The 20,980-nt window shown below is 47.9% G+C and overlaps 1 protein-coding gene across 7 annotated transcripts in view; it reads right to left on the reverse strand.

Annotated features, from left to right (window-relative positions):
- The window catches only part of LOC117008434 (DNA-binding protein RFX2-like), a 71,457-nt gene extending 51,610 nt beyond the window's left edge, over positions 1–19,847 (reverse strand). For 6 of the 7 annotated variants that reach the window (XM_033082285.1, XM_033082286.1, XM_033082283.2 and 3 more), the window contains exon 1: positions 19,806–19,847. The gene's annotated coding sequence lies outside the window, so the exon portion shown is untranslated. The remainder of the gene's footprint in view (positions 1–19,805) is intronic. The other variant, XM_033082284.2, reaches the window with a different exon arrangement.
- Between the last annotated feature and the right edge of the window lie 1,133 nt (positions 19,848–20,980).

Genomic DNA, 20,980 nt, shown 5'->3' on the forward strand with positions numbered 1-20,980 from the left:
AAAATTCAAGAGAAGAACACGATTTCAGAAAATCACTATTTAAACTGTCAGCCTTCCTTATTTTTATCTCCTAGTGGGTTTTAACCCAACCTTATACTTTGGGGAATTTCTGGTCTCGTGGGGGAAGGAGTTTATTTGCACTCATATAGGAGCTCAAACCCCCCCAACTTTTTTTTTTTTTTTCCCAAAAAAGTTTCTTTCTACTTCTGCTTTTCAGAAGATGAAATGAACTTCTTGCAGGAAGGAGAGCAATGCAAGGAGTGTTAAGTGGGACTGCAGGAGCTATTTCCAGTCTCTACAGCATTTACTGAGCAGTATATTGAAGAGGCCATGAAATGCTAATGATCTCCAGACTGCCAGAGATACCGTCCTAAATAGAAGGAAAAAACCTCTTTGAGAGATTTTTTTTTTTATTTTTTTGCCTATTCCATCTCCAGAAAAACCACATAAAACTTTAACACCTCCCTTTGGCTAAAGCTCTCCAAGTTACACTTGAAAAAAAAAAAAAAAACCAAAAAGGAAAACCAGATGGGGGTGGGGGAGTGGATAGAGATGATCCAGAGCTAAAATATCCATTAGTGGTAAATTCCACCATCTCCTCCCCCTCCCAAAAAAAAAGAAAAAAAAAAAAAAAAAAGCTGCATGGGTCAGATTCCACCCGCAGACCAAGGAACCAGCTCCAAACACATTCACTCAGCCCTTTTTATTCTCTTGCTTGTCTAAGTGGCTGCTAGGCAACCCCAGCAGCATCGCTGCTCATATGCATTAAGTATTAACTATTATTTCATTCCTTCCCCCCTTTCCACAAAAAGGCAACAACCTCAATCCGTGGCAGATAATTCTTTTCCCAAAAGGAAATGCTGGCTGAAGGAACTGGGAATGGAGCTGTGGAAGGGGTGGATAATTCCCAGTGTATTCCAGGATGGGATGCATCCAGCACCCTGCACTGCCCACCTGGAGCTCTCCTAGGGGATGAAAAACTCATTTTTGGTACATCAGGAGATGCAGCTGCTCCAAACCGAGCTCGGAGGGAATTGCAGTGCTGCCCACACAGGGAGCCAAAAATTCCAGTGTCAGTTTGGTGAAGCAGCAACCACCCCCAGTGCTGCAGCCCTCGTGTCCCTGTGCAGGTGGGAACTCTGCTGTGGGAATAAGCCCTGATTTTGCCAGAGATGGACAGCAGGAGGATGCTGCTGCCCTGCCCAAGGCAGGATTTGAGACACAATTCCAAGATTTTTGCTCCCCTCCCTCTGAGAGCCAGTTCTGGGAGCAGCATCCCCATCCCTGCCAAAGGAAACTCTTCCAGCCATTCCAGTGGCTGTTTTGTCTGAAGAAATAAATATAAAAAATTGGGATGGGACAGAAGAAAGCAGAAGCTGGTGGTGTTTAGAAATGGCTGGGACACTTCAGCTCAGCAAAGATATTCAGTGATGTCCCCAGCTCCCCTCAGGCTGGTCCCTCACTTTGGTGACACTCCTGTACCATTACCAGGACAATCATCACAAGGAGGGAGGTGCTGATCAGGAGAACAAAACCTCAGGAAAATGAATTTTTCACCTGCAGGAAGATTCCAAGAAGAGGGAGAGGGAAGGCTGCTGACAGGCAGAGCCCTGCACGCTTCCAGCCCAGTGACATTTCTGAGTAATTACAAACCCTTACAATCCATTATAATGTTAATTTACAGGCCAGTTGTTGTGGAGAAGTGTGAGTAGATGTTGTGTAGCTACGATGCAGACTGGAAGGAATGCTAAGAATGCTTCCACTCCGAACTGAAGTGGGAAGAGCAGAGAGGAGCAGAGAGGAGCAGAGAGGAGCAGAGAGGAGCAGAGAGGAGCAGAGAGGAGCAGAGAGGAGCAGAGAGGAGCAGAGAGGAGCAGAGAGGAGCAGAGAGGAGCAGAGAGGAGCAGAGAGGAGCAGAGAGGAGCAGAGAGGAGCAGAGAGGAGCAGAGAGGAGCAGAGAGGAGCAGAGAGGAGCAGAGAGGAGCAGAGAGGAGCAGAGAGGAGCAGAGAGGAGCAGAGAGGAGCAGAGAGGAGCAGAGAGGAGCAGAGAGGAGCAGAGAGGAGCAGAGAGGAGCAGAGAGGAGCAGAGAGGAGCAGAGAGGAGCAGAGAGGAGCATCCCACAGGCACCTCCAGAGCCTGGACAGCATCACAGGGCAGGTCCTGGCAGCACAAAGGTCAGGGATCAGACCCTCTCCTGCTGCAGGAGGCTCCAGGGAAGCTGCCAAGCAATGGAAATGTTCACAGAATCCCTCTGGGTTTGGGCTGGGGGACCTTAAATCCCATCCAGTGCCACCCCCCTGCCATGGCAGGGACACCTTCACTGTCCCAGGCTGCTCCAAACCCCAATGTCCAACCTGGCCTTGGGCACTGCCAGGGATCCAGGGGCAGCCACAGCTGCTCTGGGCACCCTGTGCCAGCCCTGCCCACCCTCCCAGGGAACAATTTCTCTCCAATATATTTTGTGTGATATCTTCACACACTGTGTGGGAGGGACTGGGGATGAGAGGGTCCCACTTGTGTCACTCCTCACATCTTCCAAACAAAGAAATGAGTATTTGCCCCAGCTGGGAGCATCCTATTGATTTATGTCACCAGCCCCATCCAAGAGTCCAAGCTGAGTGTTTTCTCTCGTACAGGCAAGCCAGAAAATGTTTGTTTTTCCAATTATTAACATTTCTTATGCTGGGGCTCCACTCCTAACCAATATCATTTGAGGATGACAAAAAATATTAAAAAGGTTTCAAAGATGACAAAACCTGTTAAAAAGCTTTAAAAACTGAAACAAATCTCTTTATACACAATGCCTGCCCATTTCACAATGAAGAAAAGCAAAACTTGTAATTTTAATTTTTTTTTTTTTAAACACTAATGCCACAGCACATTTGGAACCAGAATCAGGCATAATTTCATTTCTGAAACCTACCCATTAAAAGGGCTGCCAGATTTGATATAGATTTTCCTCTACAAAACAAATTGATTAAATGCAGACTGAACTGGAGTCCCTAAAGCTTTGTCACAGCAAACTTCACGCAGCAGTTTTGTAATTTGCAGGTGGAAACACATCAGAACATTCATTTTCAGCCTCATACAAGCACCTCGTTACTCTGCAAAGTAATATTTTTAAGCTATGAATAGTATCTAAATTATTCAGGGATGGAAAAAAACAAATCCATCTCCTCTGGAAAGGAAAGCCACCAGCTGCTGAGAGCAGAGCAACTCTTCTCCTAAGGCCAAATAATCAGCAATGCAAATACCAGTGGAGAAGTGCAGCACAGTGAGCAAAGTGAAAGGTTTTCTAGGAATATTCTTATAGGGAAAAAAGGGTTTTGTAACAGAGCATCATTTAGGCTGGAAAAAACCTCCCAGATCGTGGAGTCCAAGCTGTGACTGATCCCCAGTTTGTCACCAGCCCAGAGCCCTGAGTGCCACATGCAGGTGTGAAGGAGTCCTAAAATCAGTCCTAAAACCCAAAATCTGCACTGAAACACCCCAAACTTGCCAAAATTCTGAGGATTTCTGGGAAAAATATCAGGAAAAATCTAGGAAAAGTTCAGCCTAAGAAAACAGGAAAAAATATTCACACTAAGAAATGCAAAAATGCCCCCAAAATTGTGCTAAAAATGGCGAAAGAAGTCCTAAAATTTGCCCTACAAAACCCAAAATGGCCCCAAGCACCAGTGAGATTCCAGGGATTTCTGAGGAAAAAAAAGGGGAAGTGGGTGGGAAAAACTCCGAGAGAAATATGACTTAAAATTACAGAAAACCCCCCAAAAATCGCATTAAAAATAGCCCAAAAAGTCCTAAAATCTGTACTGAAGCAACCAAAATCTTCCAAAATTCAAAGAATTTCTGGGAAAAATATTGGGAAAAAACTCCTAAAAAATCCACAGTATAATATATAATTAAAAAAAAAAAAAAAAGAGTCCTTTAATTAGTCATTGGGCACCTAAAATCTGCACTGAAACCCCCTGGTGTTTCAGGTCCTGGTGTCCAGGCTGCTCATAAAGGAGCAGAAAAGCCAGAAGGAGAATGAATCTCCTCAGCATCACCTGAGGTTCTGGCACAGCCAGGCCAGCACACCTGGAATTGTTTGGTTTTTTTCCAGGATATTTCAAATCTCAGTCTCCAGCCACAGCTGTGTGCTCAGGGAGAGCTGAAACAGGCACAGAGAGGTCTCTGCATCCCCAAACTGTGCCCTGAGCTCCTCTCACAGCACACCCTGGCCATCAATTTGCACAGATTTACAGTAACTTCACGATTACAAGCCGCACTGAGTATAAGCCACACTTCTGGGTTTCAGCAACTTTTCATTCTTTGTCCATACATAAACTGCACCTGATTATAAGCCACACATTACAACGCAGGGTGTGATAAAAGGTATGTTTTGTCACCATCTGTTGAGGGTGGGGGCAGTGATCCTGATCTCTGTGGGAGATATTCTGCTAATGGGCATCCATTGAAACCAGGCAGGGCATTGTTCTTTATCTTTTCACAACCCATCCTCCCTCCAGCCAGTCATTTTCTGCTCATGGCCATTGAGTCCCACTGTGGGACTGATAAAATTACTGCATCCCATTGGGAGTTGCTCCAGCCAGGGGGAAGAGCCCAACATTTCTTACCAAGATAAAAACAGAGGTTTTGGGACACTAAGGGAGCCCCTTTCTCCACTGGACTCCAGAGGAAAACCGGATTTCTCCACATCCCCACTGGAGCTCCGGAGGGAAACTGCACCTTGTACAGGAGCACTGCTCCAGCTGAGCCACATCTGTCACTGCAGGAGGATGCAGCCACCATGGGATGGGACTGCTGCCAACACCCTGCCTGACGGGGTGTCAGGTTGTACTCTGACTGTGTCAGGGTTTGGGGTTTGTTCCTTTGTAGTGCTGTATTTCTATTTTAATTTCCCTAGTAAAGAACTGTTATTCCTAATTCCCATAATTTTGCCTGAGAGCCCCTTGATTTCAAAATTATAATAATTTGGAGGGAGGGGGTTTACATTCTCCATTTCAAAGAGAAGCTCCTGCCTTTCTCAGCAAACACCTGTACTCCAAACTAAAACAGCAACTTTTCATCCTTTGTCCATATATAAGCCACACCTGATTATAAGCTGCACTTTGGGTTCGGACCAAAATTTTAGTCAAAATGGTGCGGCTTATAATCGTGAGATTACTGTAACTCATTTTTGTTCTGAGCAATGCCAGCCTCCCTCCCAGCCACAGCCCAGCTGACTCCAAAGAGTTTTTGAGCCAAAGCTCAAGAACCAGGAGCACATCTTTCCTTTCTGGAGCACCAAAGGAGGGAGCAGGATGGGTATCTGTGTCTCCAGGAGCAGCAGGTGAATATTGCTGCGTTAAATTGACTTGCCTGAGGCATCGACCCCTTCTGGATTTTGCAAAATCACAGTGCAAGAACACTGAACCAGCAGTAGCAGCTTTCCCCCCTTATTCTGCTGTGAAGAATATTGAAGATCTGTCATCACCTGAAGCAGAGGGAGATCAGGCTGAGGCACTGAGAGCCAAGACCCTGCTCTGTGTGGGCTGGGAAGCTTTCAAAGGATTTTTTCCATAGGAGAGATTGCAGAGAAGGTTTGATCAACTCACCTCAAGCTGACTCCTGCCTGAGCTGCACAGTTTCAAAGGGATCAGAGGAATCAGCAGTCAGGTCTTCCACTGTACTAGGGATTCACTCTATTTTCCTTTTGAAATTATGAACTGTTTGATTATCACCCCATTTATTGCTCTTTTAACTTTCCTTTGTGACTGAATTGCATGAACCTGCATTTTTTAAAAGATATAACCTAGCACTAATCTGACATTCCATAGGGAAAATCCCCTCTTTGCAGCATTCTTCCCAAAAAGAGAAAGAAGGAAAAGGAAGAGGAGAGAGGACAGGTCACAGAGCACAAAACTCCCTTTTATTATTGAGGTTTTGGGATTGGGGTTTCATCCACCCTGGACCCTTCCCTCCTCTCTGACTCACAGGTCTCTGATGGGCCATGAGCTGTGGGTATTTATGAGCCAAACGTGTTCCAACAGCTCCAAGCATTTCAGAAACAGCTTCCAGCAGCTCTGGAGAGCCTCAGACCAGCAGGTAGCCAGGAAAGACCACGGTGCTGCCAATTTTAACAGCAGAATGATTTGTCCTCTTAAAAAAACTTAACCTTTCATTGGCTCCTTTATTTACCAAGGAGAGATTTGGGTGGGGAATAGAGGGAAGAATCTCTTCTGTGCAGCCAAATGGAATTCCAAACCCAGTTAGTTTAGGCAGGGAGCTAAGGGGAAGATGTCAAAATATGTTTTCCATTAACGTAACAGCGGAAAACACGAGTGGTTTAAAAGACAGTGTACAAACAATTACTGCTCTGCTACCAGAACCTGTGCCAACCAGAGGGATTTTATCACCATAGTTAGTTTAAACCAACAGCAACAGACTTGTAAGTCAGAAATATGGTATTTTATTCTGAAATATTTGCTTGGGGTGCTATCAGACTTCAGTCAAAAGAAGCTTTAGCAAATCATATGTTAAACAATCCCATCTGCCTGTTTCAAAGGCAAAAAAAGCCAAGTAGATTTTCTTAATCCTGAATTTCCAGTTCAACCTTCCAAATGACAAGGGACAATTTTTGCTCTTATTCACCACGTGGTGCTAAAGTGAAAGGAGTTAGTGGTATAGGGCAGCAATCAAGACATTAACAGCGAATTTTCACAATCAATAGAACATTGAGGGGTTTTTTTTTTTTTTTTACTGGAGAAGTTTTACTTTCTGCAGATGGAAGGGAGGAAAAAAGAGAGCATCATCTTCCCTGCATCTGCACTCAGGTGCTGTGGCAGAAAGCACTCCAGAAGGAATAATTCCCATTGTTCTGCACTCCCAGCTGAGTGGTTTTGTCTCTCACAATCACTTTGTGCCAGTGTCGGGTGATTCCCCCTCCAGGAGTGACAAAAAGGTACAGAGAGAGCCTGGAATGACACAATTCAGGAAATGGATTCAAAGGAGCAGCAATGAGGGGTTCGTGGAGTTACAGGAGGTGGTGGTGGCTGTGAAAGAGGCAGTGACAGCTGGGGGACAGGAGGGAAAGGGGAAAAGAGGAGAGGGGGACAGGGGAAGGGACAAGGGAAAGGGGAAAAAAGGGGAAAAAAGGGGAAAAAAGGGAAGGGAAGGGAAGGGAAGGGAAGGGAAGGGAAGGGAAGGGAAGGGAAGGGAAGGGAAGGGAAGGGAAGGGAAGGGAAGGGAAGGGAAGGGAAGGGAAGGGAAGGGAAGGGAAGGGAAGGGAAGGGAAGGGAAGGGAAGGGAAGGGAAGGGAAGGGAAGGGAAGGGAAGGGAAGGAAAGGAAAGGAAAGGAAAGGAAAGGAAAGGAAAGGAAAGGAAAGGAAAGGAAAGGAAAGGAAAGGAAAGGAAAGGAAAGGAAAGGAAAGGAAAGGAAAGGAAAGGAAAGGAAAGGAAAGGAAAGGAAAGGAAAGGAAAGGAAAGGAAAGGAAAGGATCCTCCAAGGACTCACACTGTATTGAGGCTGGACTGGGGGGCAGGCTTTACAAATTAAAATCCTGTGTTATTACATGATTGGACCTTATTACTGCCTATACCCTATATCCTCTAACCAGTCTGCACATGTTCCAGTTTTGGGGGGAAATTATTCTTCCAGGGAACAGGCAGTAGCTCAACTCTTACATTAGCTTTCTGATGCAGGAAAAATTAATAAAATTTTTATAAAGGAAGAAGAAGGTATAAAAATCACTGCAGAGTGGCCACAGGCTCAGTTGTCACCAACTTGCACTTCACTGCTGTGCTATGATGGTCATAAACCTGAAGTGTAAAATGGAAATTCATCCACAGACAATTTACTTTTCCCCAGCAGAATATTGCATGATGTTCTGGCTAATCACATAATTCAATCCTCATATATTCAGAAAGCACTCAGAAATCAGGAGAATGCATTCAAAACATTCACTGTGTGGAACATTTCATTGCCCAAACATCACAATATAAATTCAGGCAAGTAGCTGCCAAAATAAAGTTAGAACAGAAATTCCTTAATGATTGACTAAGGAGAGACTCATCACCAAGGTATTAAGCAATTCTTAAGGGAAAGTGAATTAGAACTGCAGTGTGTGATGTATTAATTATTTGGTGGCAGTTGAAGGAAAAAGCTTGGGGTTTTAAGGACATGAGGTTAGAACACAGCTGGAGGAATTTAACCCATTATATAAATGAACTTTTTAAATGTGCAAAAAATCTCCTGAGTTTCACTGGGTCCTGCAAACAGAGCAATATGGAACAGTGGGGTTTTACTCATCTGCAGTTCATTTTTGTTCCAAAATTCCCTTTTTAGAGCATTCTAGCTGTGTGTTCATCTGGATTCTAAAAGAGCCTGAAGAGTGATACTGGAGTCACTTCAGCAAGAAATGCCCCAGCCACTCTTTCCCCCAAATTTCTCCAATTAAACCATTTCTCCGGGGGTTTGTTGGCTGTTTTCCCTCTCAATTTTTTCAGCACCAAAACACAGCTCTGAGCATCATCTCTGCATCTCCACCAGCTCAAGCCCTGCAGGATCCCCACCCCCAGCAAACTGGGGGAGGAAATTTTAAAGTAGGAAAATAGGAAAGTCCTCTGGATAGGGGCTTTTCCTGGGGGATCATTTTCAGGGAGCAGAAAGAAGCCAGGAGATCCCTTCCCACCAAACCATTCTGGGATTGTCTAAGTGCCTCTGCACAAAATATTCCAGGAGGGCACAAAGCAGAAAAATAGTGACACCATCCCAAAAAACAAAACAAAACCTGGAGCAGAGCAATAATTACACCATCCCCTAAAACTATGTCTTGTTTTGATCAGTGAGTAAAGCAACAATCACATGAGGCTTTCAAAGCACTTTACAAATATAAATCCTTATGAGTTTGCCCATCTTAACTTTGTGGCTTCTAGGGAAAAGAGAGAGACAAAAAAAAAAAAAAAAAAAAAAAAAAAAAAAGAGAAAAAGAAGCAGGGATTGAATTATTCCCTACTGGAAAATGGAAATGAGAGCACAGAGCAAATAAAGGAGGGTTTCCCAAACACACTCCAAAGTGCCAATGGATGTGGATTGTGGATCAGGAAAATATGAGATTGGCTAGATCAGAGATTAATTTATGCCTCAGAGCCCAGGTCTGAGTGTGGGGGACCCCTGACACAGGGGGGTCTAAGGTGACACAGAAATCCCAGAGAGGATGGAGTCCAGAGGCAAAGAGATGAATCAGAAATGTGGAATAAACACCTTTGGAACTGCACTTGATTACAATTTACTTTTGGAAATACATTCTCTCATAATATGTCTGTATTTGTATGCATACAGGTGTATTTTATAAATCAGTGTGTATAAATACCTAGAAAATGACCCAGATCCCACAGACACTGATACAGCTGCAGCCCCAGGGCCTGAAAACACAAAGATTTTCTTGTGACAGTCACACCCTCAGATGTTTTGATATGAAAATATCTCCTTTCAGTCCCCAGCAAGGAAGTGGTGATTTTGATTTTCACAAAGACAGAGCCTGCAAGGAACCTGTGGGGCTAAAGACAAAGCACATTTCCCCACAGGGCAGCAGGCAGGGACATCAAAATGCTGAGCATGGCAAGGTGGATCATGTTTGTGTGACAGATTTCATCCATGAAAAGGGGGCAGAAAAGGACAAAGCAGTCCACAGAGAGACTCACTCTGCAATTCATTCCCTGTCTTGGCTGTAATCACAGAATCATGGAATGCTCTGGGTGGGAGGGGACCTTGGGGACCATGGCAGGGACACCTTCCACCATCCCAGGCTGCTCCAAGCCCCAAAGTCCAGCCTGGCCTGGGACACTGCCAGGGATCCAGGGGCTCTGGGAAATCCACTCACAGGGAGGAATTCCTTCCCAATATGCTACAAAAATCTCCCTTTTCCAGTGAGAAGCCATTCCCTGTGTCCTGTCCCTCCCTCCCTTCTCTCCTGGAGGACCTGGACGGGCTCTGAGCTCTCCTTGGAGTTTCTCCTCTCCAGGTGAGCACCCCCAGCTCCAGGGCAGATTTCAGAGCAGATCAGGATTTCTCCCAGTCCCAAGCTGCCACCCCTTAAAACCCTGGCTGCCTTTGGAGCTGCAAACACCTCCAAAGTGACATCAGGAAACTGGGAGGGTGAGTTTTGTTCCATAGGGAAACAAGGCACTGTTGGTGTCCAGGAGCTCTGTGCCTGGGAAGGGGCTTCTGCTGCTAAATTCTGAACAGAATTAGCTCCCTCTTCACGGGGTTCATCCCTAATTAGCAGGGATTTAATTAACCCAAAGAGCCCCGAGGTTCCTCACTCAGCTGTGGCACAGCCCAGCCCAGCAGCGTGGGTGACGCAGCAGTGCTGGAATGTCCTGGATGGGATTGCACAGGAGCTCCTGTGACATGAGAGCAGCACAGAATAATTCAATAATTAACCCCTGTCCTCGCTGAGAGATGATCTTTGCTCTGCCTCTCCCACAAAACCTCTGAGAGCAAACCCCACCCCATCCAGGGAAACATGATTGGGATCCTTTTGGGGTTCCTGGCACTGCCACAGCTCAGAATTTCATGGATTTTAACTAATATGAGATAATGAGACTGAAAGGAGCTATTTCTACTTAAGTACCTCACTTTATAAATTTTATACTTTATCAGTTTATAGTCACTTTATAAAATTCAATAATGAACTGACTCAAAATTTCAGTAGCCAGGTATAAACTTCTGGGAACACAGAGTTTTCTGATTGTTACAAAAAAAAAAGAAATACTGCAGTTTACCTAAAACCAAGTTGGGATTTGGAGAAGTTTTTTTGTTTGTGTTTTAATTTTTTGTTTGCTTGTTTTGGGTTTTTTGTGGGGTTTTTTTGTTGTTGTTGTTTTTGGTTTTTTGGGGGGGGTTCAGGGGTTTTTGTTTGGTTTGGTTTGAAGGGGTTTTTTTTTGTTTGGTTGGTTTTTTTAAGATTTTTACATTCAGAGCAGCATCCACACTGGGAGGAATGCAACTGCAGAGAACAGCAGTGGCAAGAATCAAAAAGCACTTTTGCTGTTCCAGTACAATTTGAAAAATGAATTACCTGGTTTACAACTCCTCACCTTCCACAATTACCTGTAATGGTGGCAGCACACAAGACAATACTGTCAAATGTAAATAAGTCCATTTTTTAGCACAGCAAGCAGCAGTTCTACCCTTCTGGGTGTTTCCTGCCTGCCAGGGAATACTCAGAGATCTCTTAAGCTACACCAGGAGTAGCAACAAATTTGCTTTTGCAAGCCCAGCTCAGGTCAGAGTGGTGCAGGTCAATGTGACAAAGGAAGTGCCTAAAATCTGAGGGTGAAATTTGCATTTCTGGTTTTCAGGGGAGGTGATTCATATAGAAAAATCTAGATTCTGAGGGCAAGCAGCTGTGAGAGCTGGGCAGCCTGCAGGCTAAACCCAGGTTCTTCAAGGGACTTGAGGAAATATTCTGTGGAGGATATTTCACCTTCCTGGCAGGTGGAAGTCTTCTAACAATGGTGCACATCTGTCACATTAAGGAGAATAAATATTTGCTAGGAAGAAGGAAGCTCTGAAGACCAGCCTGGTGACCAGGAGCCATTATGTCTCTTATTATTTGTACCTATTAAAGAAAAATTTCCTCCTATGATTGGTCATTTAAGGTCATGAATATTTGAAAAGATCTGCATTTCATCTCCTTTGGGGCGAAGGGTGGGGGTGAAGATAAATTAGACAGAACAGTCCATGTGCACTTATTCCCATCTCCCCCCACATTTCACAGCCCAGAGGTGGATTTTGAGTTGTTTTTTAGACTGGATCATCCCAGACAGCTCAAGGAAAGAGGAAAAAAACATCCTTGCACAGAGCAGTGAGGTGACAGCGCTGACAACAGCACCCAGAGAGCCTGGGCTTATCTCCCAGCCTGCTTCCTCCCACCTTATCACAGGCTCTGCACAAACTCCTTACTGCCCAAACAAGAGCCCTGGGGAACAGAAAATACAAAACTGCCTGTCAGAAAGGGCCCAGAGCTGGCTGGAATATCCAGCTCTGCACAGAACCCATTCTTGTTTCCCATGAGCTGCACAGAGAAGGGGACACATCTCCAAGTGCCTCCTGCTCCAGCCTGGGCTCACAGAATCCCAAATATCCTGAGCTGGGAGGGACCCTCAGGGATCATCAGAGCAGCCCCTGGCCCTGCCCAGACGCCCCAACAATCCCACCCTGAGCATCCCTGAGAGCGGTGTCCAAACGCTCCTGGAGCTCTGGCAGCCTAGGGGCTGAAAGATTAAATTGAAGAGCAGAAGCCACAGGAGTTTAGGAGTTGCTGGCAAAACCCAAATCCCACGTGCAGGAATCTCAGACATGAACAGAGACAAAGGATTGTTGGGAACATCCTTCCCATACAAAAAACAGTCCTGTTTTCTTTTGGGTTAATAACCTCAACACTCTCCCAGCATCAAAAGCCAGGATTGGATTCCTTCAGGTCTGAAAGTGTCCCTGTTCCTGCCCTGCTGTTCAACAGAGAATCCCAGAATATCCTGAGCTGGAAGGGACCCTCAGGGATCATCAGAGCAGCCCCTGGCCCTGCCCAGACCCCCCAACAATCCCACCCTGAGCATCCCTGAGAGCGGTGTCCAAACGCTCCTGGAGCTCTGGCAGCCTTGGGGCCGGGACCATTCCCTGGGGAGCCTGGGCAGTGCCCAGCACCCTCGGGGGGAAGAACCTTTCCCTGAGCTCCATGCCAAGCCCTGACACAGCTCCAGCCCTTCCTGGGCTCCTGTCCCTGTCCCAGAGCAGAGCTCAGCCCCCGAGGAGTCTCCCCTCAGTCTCCTCTGCTCCAGCTGAACGAGCCAAGTGCCCTCAGCTGCTCCCCAGACCTTCCCCATGTTTGTGTCCCTGCAGGGCTCAGCAGGCTGCAAAGGTTTGGCAGCAGTGAGGAACAGGCTCAGGAAGGACACACAATGCTCCCCACACTCCCCAGCAAAGCCCTGCTCATCCCTGTGGTGACACAGTTCTGCCCTGGGCACTGGGGACACTGGTGACACCCTGTGCCACTGTGGTCATGAAGTGATGGAGACAGAAATGCCACTTGTGATTGGAGCTCCTGTGCCTTGTTAAGCAGCCTTGTTCATACACTGAGTAAAAGATAATTAATAAATCATCTAATTGTGAAACTGTCCATTACCAGCCATAACTGAACCCATCCTAGAGACCATCAGCACTAAGCCAACCCACACATCATCAAGCATCAGCTCAGGATCAATCTTGGAGAAAGTCAAGAAGGGAACAGAATCCCAGAACGGTTTGGGTTGGAAAGGACCTTAAAGCTCATCCTGTTCTGCTTCCTGCCACCTTCCACCAGACCAGGCTGCTCCAAGACCCATCCAGCTCAGCCTGGAACACTTCCACACAGCTTCTGTGGACAACCTGTGCCACAGCCTCATCACTCACCCAGGGAACAATTCCTTCCTGATATTTCATCTAAACCTCCTCTCTTTCAGTTTAAAGCCATTCCCTTTCACATGAACTGATGCTCCACTCCAACAGCACCTAAACCATGGGAAATCCTGTGTGCAAAAGCATCACCAGGTGCTCAGGTCCTTTCCAGAAGACACTCATCCATCATAAATAATCCTCACAAATCAGGGGAACACAGTAACTTCCACCAGCATTGCATTGAGGCTATCACTGCACTGCTGTGTAGCACTGCTGAATGTCTCTGTGTGATAATAATAAAAAGTCAGTGCTCAGTGCCCTGGTTTCTCCAATCACTGTCTTAGGGGGAAAAATGTCCTTGTCAAATGTCCCTGCTCAGCTGCACAAGGGCAAGGGCAGTGCAGGGTTTTACCTGGTGCTGCTTTATCTAAAGCCTCCAGGACTCCCAGACACCAGAGGTCAGAAGAATGAGAATAACTGATATAATTCCCTGGGCAGGGTGAATGTTTAATCAGCTGTGTGTTAAGCCAGAAATTCTCCAGAACAGTTCCAGGGTTGTCATGGTGGCAATGGCATCTTAAGCTGATACTAAGGAACAGTCTGACAATGACTAACCAGGTGGTGGTTAAGGAAATTGCTAATTCTGCTGAGGTTGTTTGCCTGTAATCATTCCACCCCCGCCTTTTGCCTTCTCTCCTCTTCCCCTGAAGTTTCTTGTCAGCCTTAACTAGTGACACCTCCAGAAGAGGCATCCTTAATTACAGGCTCCATTCAGCAGGACCCTTTGCCTCGTGTTAACCTCCAAGAACCACCAGTCACATAATCCCAGACAAATTCCTGAATTCCTGGTTCCTCTCTGCACAGCCTCAGCACTGACTTCACCCTCCTGCACTTCCAAAACTCAGCCATGGACACAGAACCATCTCTCTTCACACTTAGATTTGCTCCTGGTGTGTGGAGTCCACAAGGGTTCCCTCATCCCCAGCACAGCTGCAAATGGGATGTTTGTGACCTTCAGAGCATGGATTTGGTTCCTGATGGGAAAGGGAAAATGTGCACTCCAAAGCTGCTTGGGAGAGAAGTAAATACAGCCAGGATTCTGTTCTCTAGAAGGGATGGGGAAATACAATTTTATGTGCACAGAATCACAGAATGGTTTGGGTTGGAAGTAAAATTAAAGCTCCTCCCATTCCACCCCCTGCCACGGGCAGGGACAAGTTCCACTGTCCCAGGCTGCTCCAAACCCCGTCCAACCTGGCCTTGGACACTGCCAGGGATGAGGCAAGCACGTCTTCTCTGGAAAATGTGTGGCTCACCCTCCTGACAGCAAAGAATTTCTTTGGTTATCAAACCTAAATTTCTTCTCTTTCAGTTTCAACCCATTCCTCCTTGTCCTGCCCCTCTTTGTCCTGCCCCAGAGATGCTGCTGCCTGCTGCCATCCCCTGAGCCTCTGCTTTGTTCCTGCTCATGTCCCACATTTTCTTTGCCAGGACGAGACTTTGCAAGGACCAGAGATGCCCTGAAGAAGTCAGAGCATGGAGTCACCCTGCCAGGGGAGACAGGGACATGTCTCAGGCTGCTCCTCCCCAGAGCCTGCTCAGGTACCTGCTGCTGTTTGTCCTCACACACATCCACACATTCTGCACATGGAGCCAAAGAAAAACCCCCTCACACAGGAAAAAAAGATTTGTGGAACCTGGATGGTGGGGATATGTTCCAGTGAGCTAAATGCAGCATCAAGGATGAATACCTCTACAGTTAATATAGTTATTATTTCTGTCAGCTTCTTGCTGGAGACACTGAGGATTTCTTTCAGATTTGGGAGAAGAAAACAAAGCATCTGATTTTTGTTTGAATATTCTTTATATAAAAGTCATTATTGGTGCAGCATTCTGTGACCTGTTCCTTTGACTGCAATGTTCAGTCATTAACCTCTTGCAAAGCTTCCTCCCACGACACATTTGTACAAAGCTGAGACTTCTCTGGCATTTATTAAGCTCAGAAAAACAAATTCCTAATAGAAATCTAAATCAGGGAAAAAAGCAAACTTATTAATTGCCTTTAAATGACTTTTCAAATGCTTTCATTTGGCATTTCTACAGCTCTTCACTCCTGTGGAACACCAAGAAATACCCAAGGGAATGACATGAAATGTGTCAAGGGTTGGGATGGATCTCAGGGAAAGGTTCTTCTGTGATTTTATGACCAGAACAAGGAACCAGAACAGTTTCTGAAGTTCTGTTTGGGAAACTTCTCGCTTCTGTCGCAATTTGAAACACACCTTGCAACTTTATTGCTGGGTAGGCACTGCCTAACCCTGCAGTGACATAAGTGATCAGGAATACTGTGGGAAGATTTTCTCATTCACTGACATGAAATCACATGTTCAGACATAACTACATATTGTTTTAACAACTCAGCTGAACTAACAGCATTTAAACTTTTCTAGAAATCGCCATCTTTCATAAAACATCACCCAAAGCTGAAAGTTTGTTTTTTTTTCTCCTTCCCCCCCTACCTGGAAACAATTTGTGCATTAACATGTCCTGAAATACAAACATTGCTCTTATAAAATCTCTTATAAAACATCACCAAAAGCGTAAAGTGGGTTTGTTTTTTCTGCTTCTCCCCCGTTATAAATTACAATATTGGCTTTTGCAGTCATATTTTTTGTCCCTTGTTTTATCCCTTATTAAACTTCTAAAATTCTGAATTGTGAACTTTGTTTTTCACACACCCAAATGAAAATAATTTGTATATTAATATGACCCTGAAATAATTTCCTCTGTCTTTGTGTGCTAAGAAAAGGGACTCTAGGAAGTGCCCTGTACAAATGGATTCCTCTTTGCTCAGGGAGGTTTTTTTTTGTGCTGAAGGAAGGTTTTGTCATCTATTTATGAATTTAATAATGGATAATTATTCCATAAGCCGCTTGGATTCCTCTTTGCTCAGTGGGTTAAGGGGTCCATGGCTTGTGCTGGAGGAAGGTTTTATCATTTATGTATTTCTGGAGAATTACTCCATAAGCTGCTTGGACAGACACATCCCGACGTGGGAAAGCCGGCACGTTCCCAGACAATAAGCTGGATTTGTGAATGTTTGAACAAAGGAATAAAGACTTGCCAGTCCAAATAACACAAATCGATTCCAGCGAGACCCCTTGGCAGCGTGTCAAATATCGGCGAGGCGATCCCGGATCGCGATAGATCCCAAACCCCGCGGCTGGGCGAGCCCTGGCACGCCGGGCTCCTGCTGGCCCGGCTCCAGCCCTGCTCTGTGCTGCCATTTGGGAAGGGAGGTTAAATATAAAAAATATAAATATAACCCGGGAGGCCGGAGCACAAAGTGCGGCGGAGGAGCCGAGCGGGCGGGACCCGCCTGTTGAATCAGCAGCGCCCGGGCTCCGCTTTTAGCTCGGGAAGGGCTCGAAGGGAGCGGGGGAAATGGGCTGGAATACGTGAAAGCAGCTCTGTTTACGGGCCTGGAGCAGCAGGGAAAACATGTTGTGATTAAACGTGGCAGCTGTCGGTGCTCAGAGGTGTTACAAGCAGGGACTATTTAAAGACAATGACTGGCGCCGTCTATTCTGCCGCGATGGAGCCGCGTTTGCGGCAGCCCCGAAGTTATTTCGTGGCACAAAGTGATTTTCAGTGGCAGGGAAAACTCTCAGCAGGAGGATTTCCCCCAAAAGCCAGGACAGACGATGTCAGCAGAGGCACTGGGTGCTCAGTGATTACAGAATCCCAGAATGGGTTGGGTTGGAAGGGAGCTGAAAATCCTTCCTTGTCCTTCCACTAGCCCAGGGTGCTCCAACCCGGCCTTGGACACTTCCAGGGATGGCTCTGATCGTGTTTACACACACAAAAGGACACAGAAAATGTCTTTCTGATGTACCTCCACATATCCAACACGATTTAACAGCAACTGTCTCTAGACCACACTCAGTCCTGGGATGGTGACCCCATCCCTCCCTCCCAGCCCAGATTCAGGGGCTCATTGTGGTGCCAAGAGCCTTGATGAAGGAGGATGCTCCATTTACAGGCCAAAGCGACAAATTTATATAAATTATAAATTAAATTATTATTAATTATTATATAAATTATAGAAATCTACAAATTTTATGTATTTGAGAGGACAGATCTGATGCTGAAGGAGAAGAAGCTGCTGCTGGCCCCAGTGTGCTCCTGCAGGTCTCAGCCCTCTGCAGGTGCTGCAGATTTCCCACTGGCCCAGAGCCCCCCAGGAGCAGAGCTGGCACACGGGGCCCCAGGACAGGGACACGCTCCTGTGACAGGAATTCATGAGATGCAAATGGCTCAGCAGGGAGATGCAAAGCAGGGACTGGCTGTGAGGGACCTGGCTCTGCCTTTCCTCCGTGGCAGGGGATGCTCCTATCCCTATCTCCAACTGGGATCATTCCTGTTTTGCAGGAAGCAAGCAGGGACAAAGAAATTCCAGCTGTCAGCCCCTTCTGTCTGCACTTTCAGCCTTCAGGCCAAGATCCTGTTGTTACCTGAGAACCCAGATTCCGATGAAAAAGATGAGCAATTCCAAACCTCGTGGTTATGGGAACAGCTCTGACAACACCAACTCCAAACAGCAAACCCCCAGAGCCTCCCACAGCTGTGTAACCCCAAGGCAAAATGCAACACATCTCACAGAATTCCAATACATCTCCCCTCCCTTGGGATGGCAACACTGAGAGGTAAAGACCCAGCTGCATGTGTTGGTTTTTTTAAAACATGAACTAAGATTTTCACGTATCCAACACCCCACAGGCTGGTCCCACAAGGTCCTGCCTTGGGAGTTTTGCCTCACCTGATTCCAGCCACCCAGAAATCAAACAGCTCATCCCAAACTCTCTCAGCAGACACAGTCAGAGGTTGACTGAACCCATCATGAACGAGATAACCGTGAAAGAGCCTCCCAAAAAGCCTCCCCCCTTCTACTAAATGTGCCACCTTAAAATCAAACCTGAGACTGAACTGATCCTGAACTGACTGAGGCAAAGTCAGACCGAAAAGTGAAACAGCAGAGGCGGAGAGGGAAGCCCAGGAGTTTAGCTCGGTATTTCGAGACTGATTTTTTTCTTTTTTTGCAAAGGCAGACGTTACTCTCTATTCTCAAATGATTTGTAACCAAGATAGAGTTGAAAAGTTTGGGCAGAAGCAGATGAAAAAAGCCTTGACTAAATTATTCCAAAGGCGAGCTCTCAGTTTAACCTACCAGTTAAAGCCTCAGTTTAAGGACATTCCAAACGCAAAAATGTAAAGTAGATTTAACAATATTTAATAAAATTATTGTTTATTCTGCTCTTTAATTAGTAAGCCTCACATCTTTCAATAGCAAAGCCAAAATAAAGGCTTCGGAGCACTATCTAAGTAAAAAGAATGGAAAGATTTAATCAGGCAGCAGGAACTCACGCTTGAAACAGGCACGTCCACAAAATCCCACTCTAACAGGAGATGAATCTTGTTTCACAACACACTTTATTCAAAACAAACAGGAGAAACCACGTCAAGAACAGACGGCAGATGCTTGCAAATAGGTCTCGCTGCGATTTCCCCTCGTTTCTAAGACCGACACGAAAGCGAGCGCCGGGATCTCCCAGCTCTGGCAAACTCCAGGGATGAGCTGGAGTTGAAACCACATCCCTCCACCCCCAAAGAGGAGGAGGAGGAGCGCTCGGGGGGTCGGAGACAGCACGGGGAGGGGGACGGGGACAGCATGGGGAGAGGGACGGGGACAGCGTGGAGAGAGGGGGACAGCAGAGAGAGAGGGGGACGGGGATAGCATGGAGAGAGAAGGACAGGGACAGCATGGAGAGAAGGATGGGAACAGCATGGAGAGAGAGAGAGAGGGACAGGGACAGCACGGGGACAGGAAGAGCACGGAGAGGGGCACGGGCGCACTACGGAGCGGTGCCGAGCCCGAAGCCAGAGGAGCGAGAGCCCTGTGCCCCCTCCCGACCCCGAGCGGACACTTCGGGGCTCGCAGCCCGCGGAGCCGGGAGCGCGGAGTTCCGGGAAGCCCCGCGCCGCCCCCGCCGGCCGGGCGGTGCCGGTTCCCGTGCCCGGGCGGGGCCGCGCTGCGGGCGGTGCCCCGGGGCAGCGCCACCGGCCCGGGAAGGGGGAGCCCGGGGCGGTTCGGCGGTGCCGCCTCCGCCGCTGCCCCGCTCCCATCTTTCCGGGGGCGGCGCGACCGGCGCCCCCCGCCCCGGCGCGCAGCGGGACCGAGCATCCCGCGCCGGGACAAGCGGGGTCCGCGCCGCCGGCCCGAGCCGCGCCGGTCCCGCGGAGAACGCGGAGACCGCGCTCATCCCCTGCACCCCCCCCGGCCGCGGTCCCACATCCAGCCCGTGACGGGGCGGCCCCGCTCACCTGCCGTCCCCGCCGGGTGCCGCGGGCTGCGCTGGGCTCCGGCCGCCGGGGCCGCGCGTTGCCGCCGTTGGCAAGTAACAGTCTCCAGGGCTACGGTCACTATGGCGCCGGGCGCCGGGTCTCGAGGCAACTGTTGCTACCCCGGCCCCGCGCGTCACCGCCTGACCCCGCCCTAAAGGGGCGTGCCCAGCGCGTTTCCGCTGCCCATTGGTGCAGCGCCTGTCCATCATCCGAGAGGGCGGGACGCGAGGTGGGCGGACCAATGGCGTGGTGGAGGGGGCGTGGCCAGAGCTTGGCGCGCGGTTTGGCGCCTCGGCGCGGGGCGGGGCGGGCGCGTGACGCACGCGCGCGCGGGGAAGTGGGGGGGGAAGGGGCGGGGCCCGCCGCGCGCCTCGATGATTTCATCGCAATAAATCACCCCCCCAAAAAAAAAAATAAAAAAAAAAGAAAAAGAAAGAAAGGAAGTTGATTTTCCGGATGTTAAACATTACGAAGTGGCGGGCTGGAGTTTTGTCCCGTTGCCCCTGGAGTTGTTTGTTTGGTTTTTTTTAACCCACTCCGCATGACATCAAGCCGTCGTCATGGCGACGGGGCGTGACGTCACCGCCAGCAGGGCGCGGGTGGGACCGTGGGGTTCGGGGCGGTGTCGGTGAATGGCGGCCGGGCCGGCTCACGCTGCTCCCACTGTGACATAAAATCATAAAATCTTCACCTGCGGACAAACGGAGCCAGCCCGGCGCTGGGGTTACGGACGGGAGCTGCTGGATAAATCAGAGACAGGCACGGGGATGGAGCCGGGCTGGGGGTGTGCACCTGGGGAAGAGAAGGATCCAGGGAGAGCTCAGAGCCCTTTGCAGGGATTAAAGGGGCTCCAGGAGAGCTGGAGGGGACAAGAGATGGAGAGACAGGACACAGGGAATGGCTTCCTACGGAAAAAGTGAAATTCAGGTGGGATATTGGACAGGAATTGTTTCCTGACAGGGTGGGGAGCCCTGCACAGGGTGCCCAGAGCAGCTGTGGCTGCCCCTGGATCGCTGGCAATGCCCGAGTTCAGGTTGGATGGAGATTCACTCCCCACATCCTGACCTGTTTTATTTTGTCAATGAAACCCAGCACAAGCCCTGGGTCGCTGTCATATTTTTTTGAATGCGGGTGCTGCCAAGGAAAACAGCATT

Source organism: Catharus ustulatus, chromosome 29 (assembly GCF_009819885.2).
Source record: "Catharus ustulatus isolate bCatUst1 chromosome 29, bCatUst1.pri.v2, whole genome shotgun sequence".
Classification (NCBI taxonomy): Eukaryota; Metazoa; Chordata; class Aves; order Passeriformes; family Turdidae; genus Catharus; species Catharus ustulatus.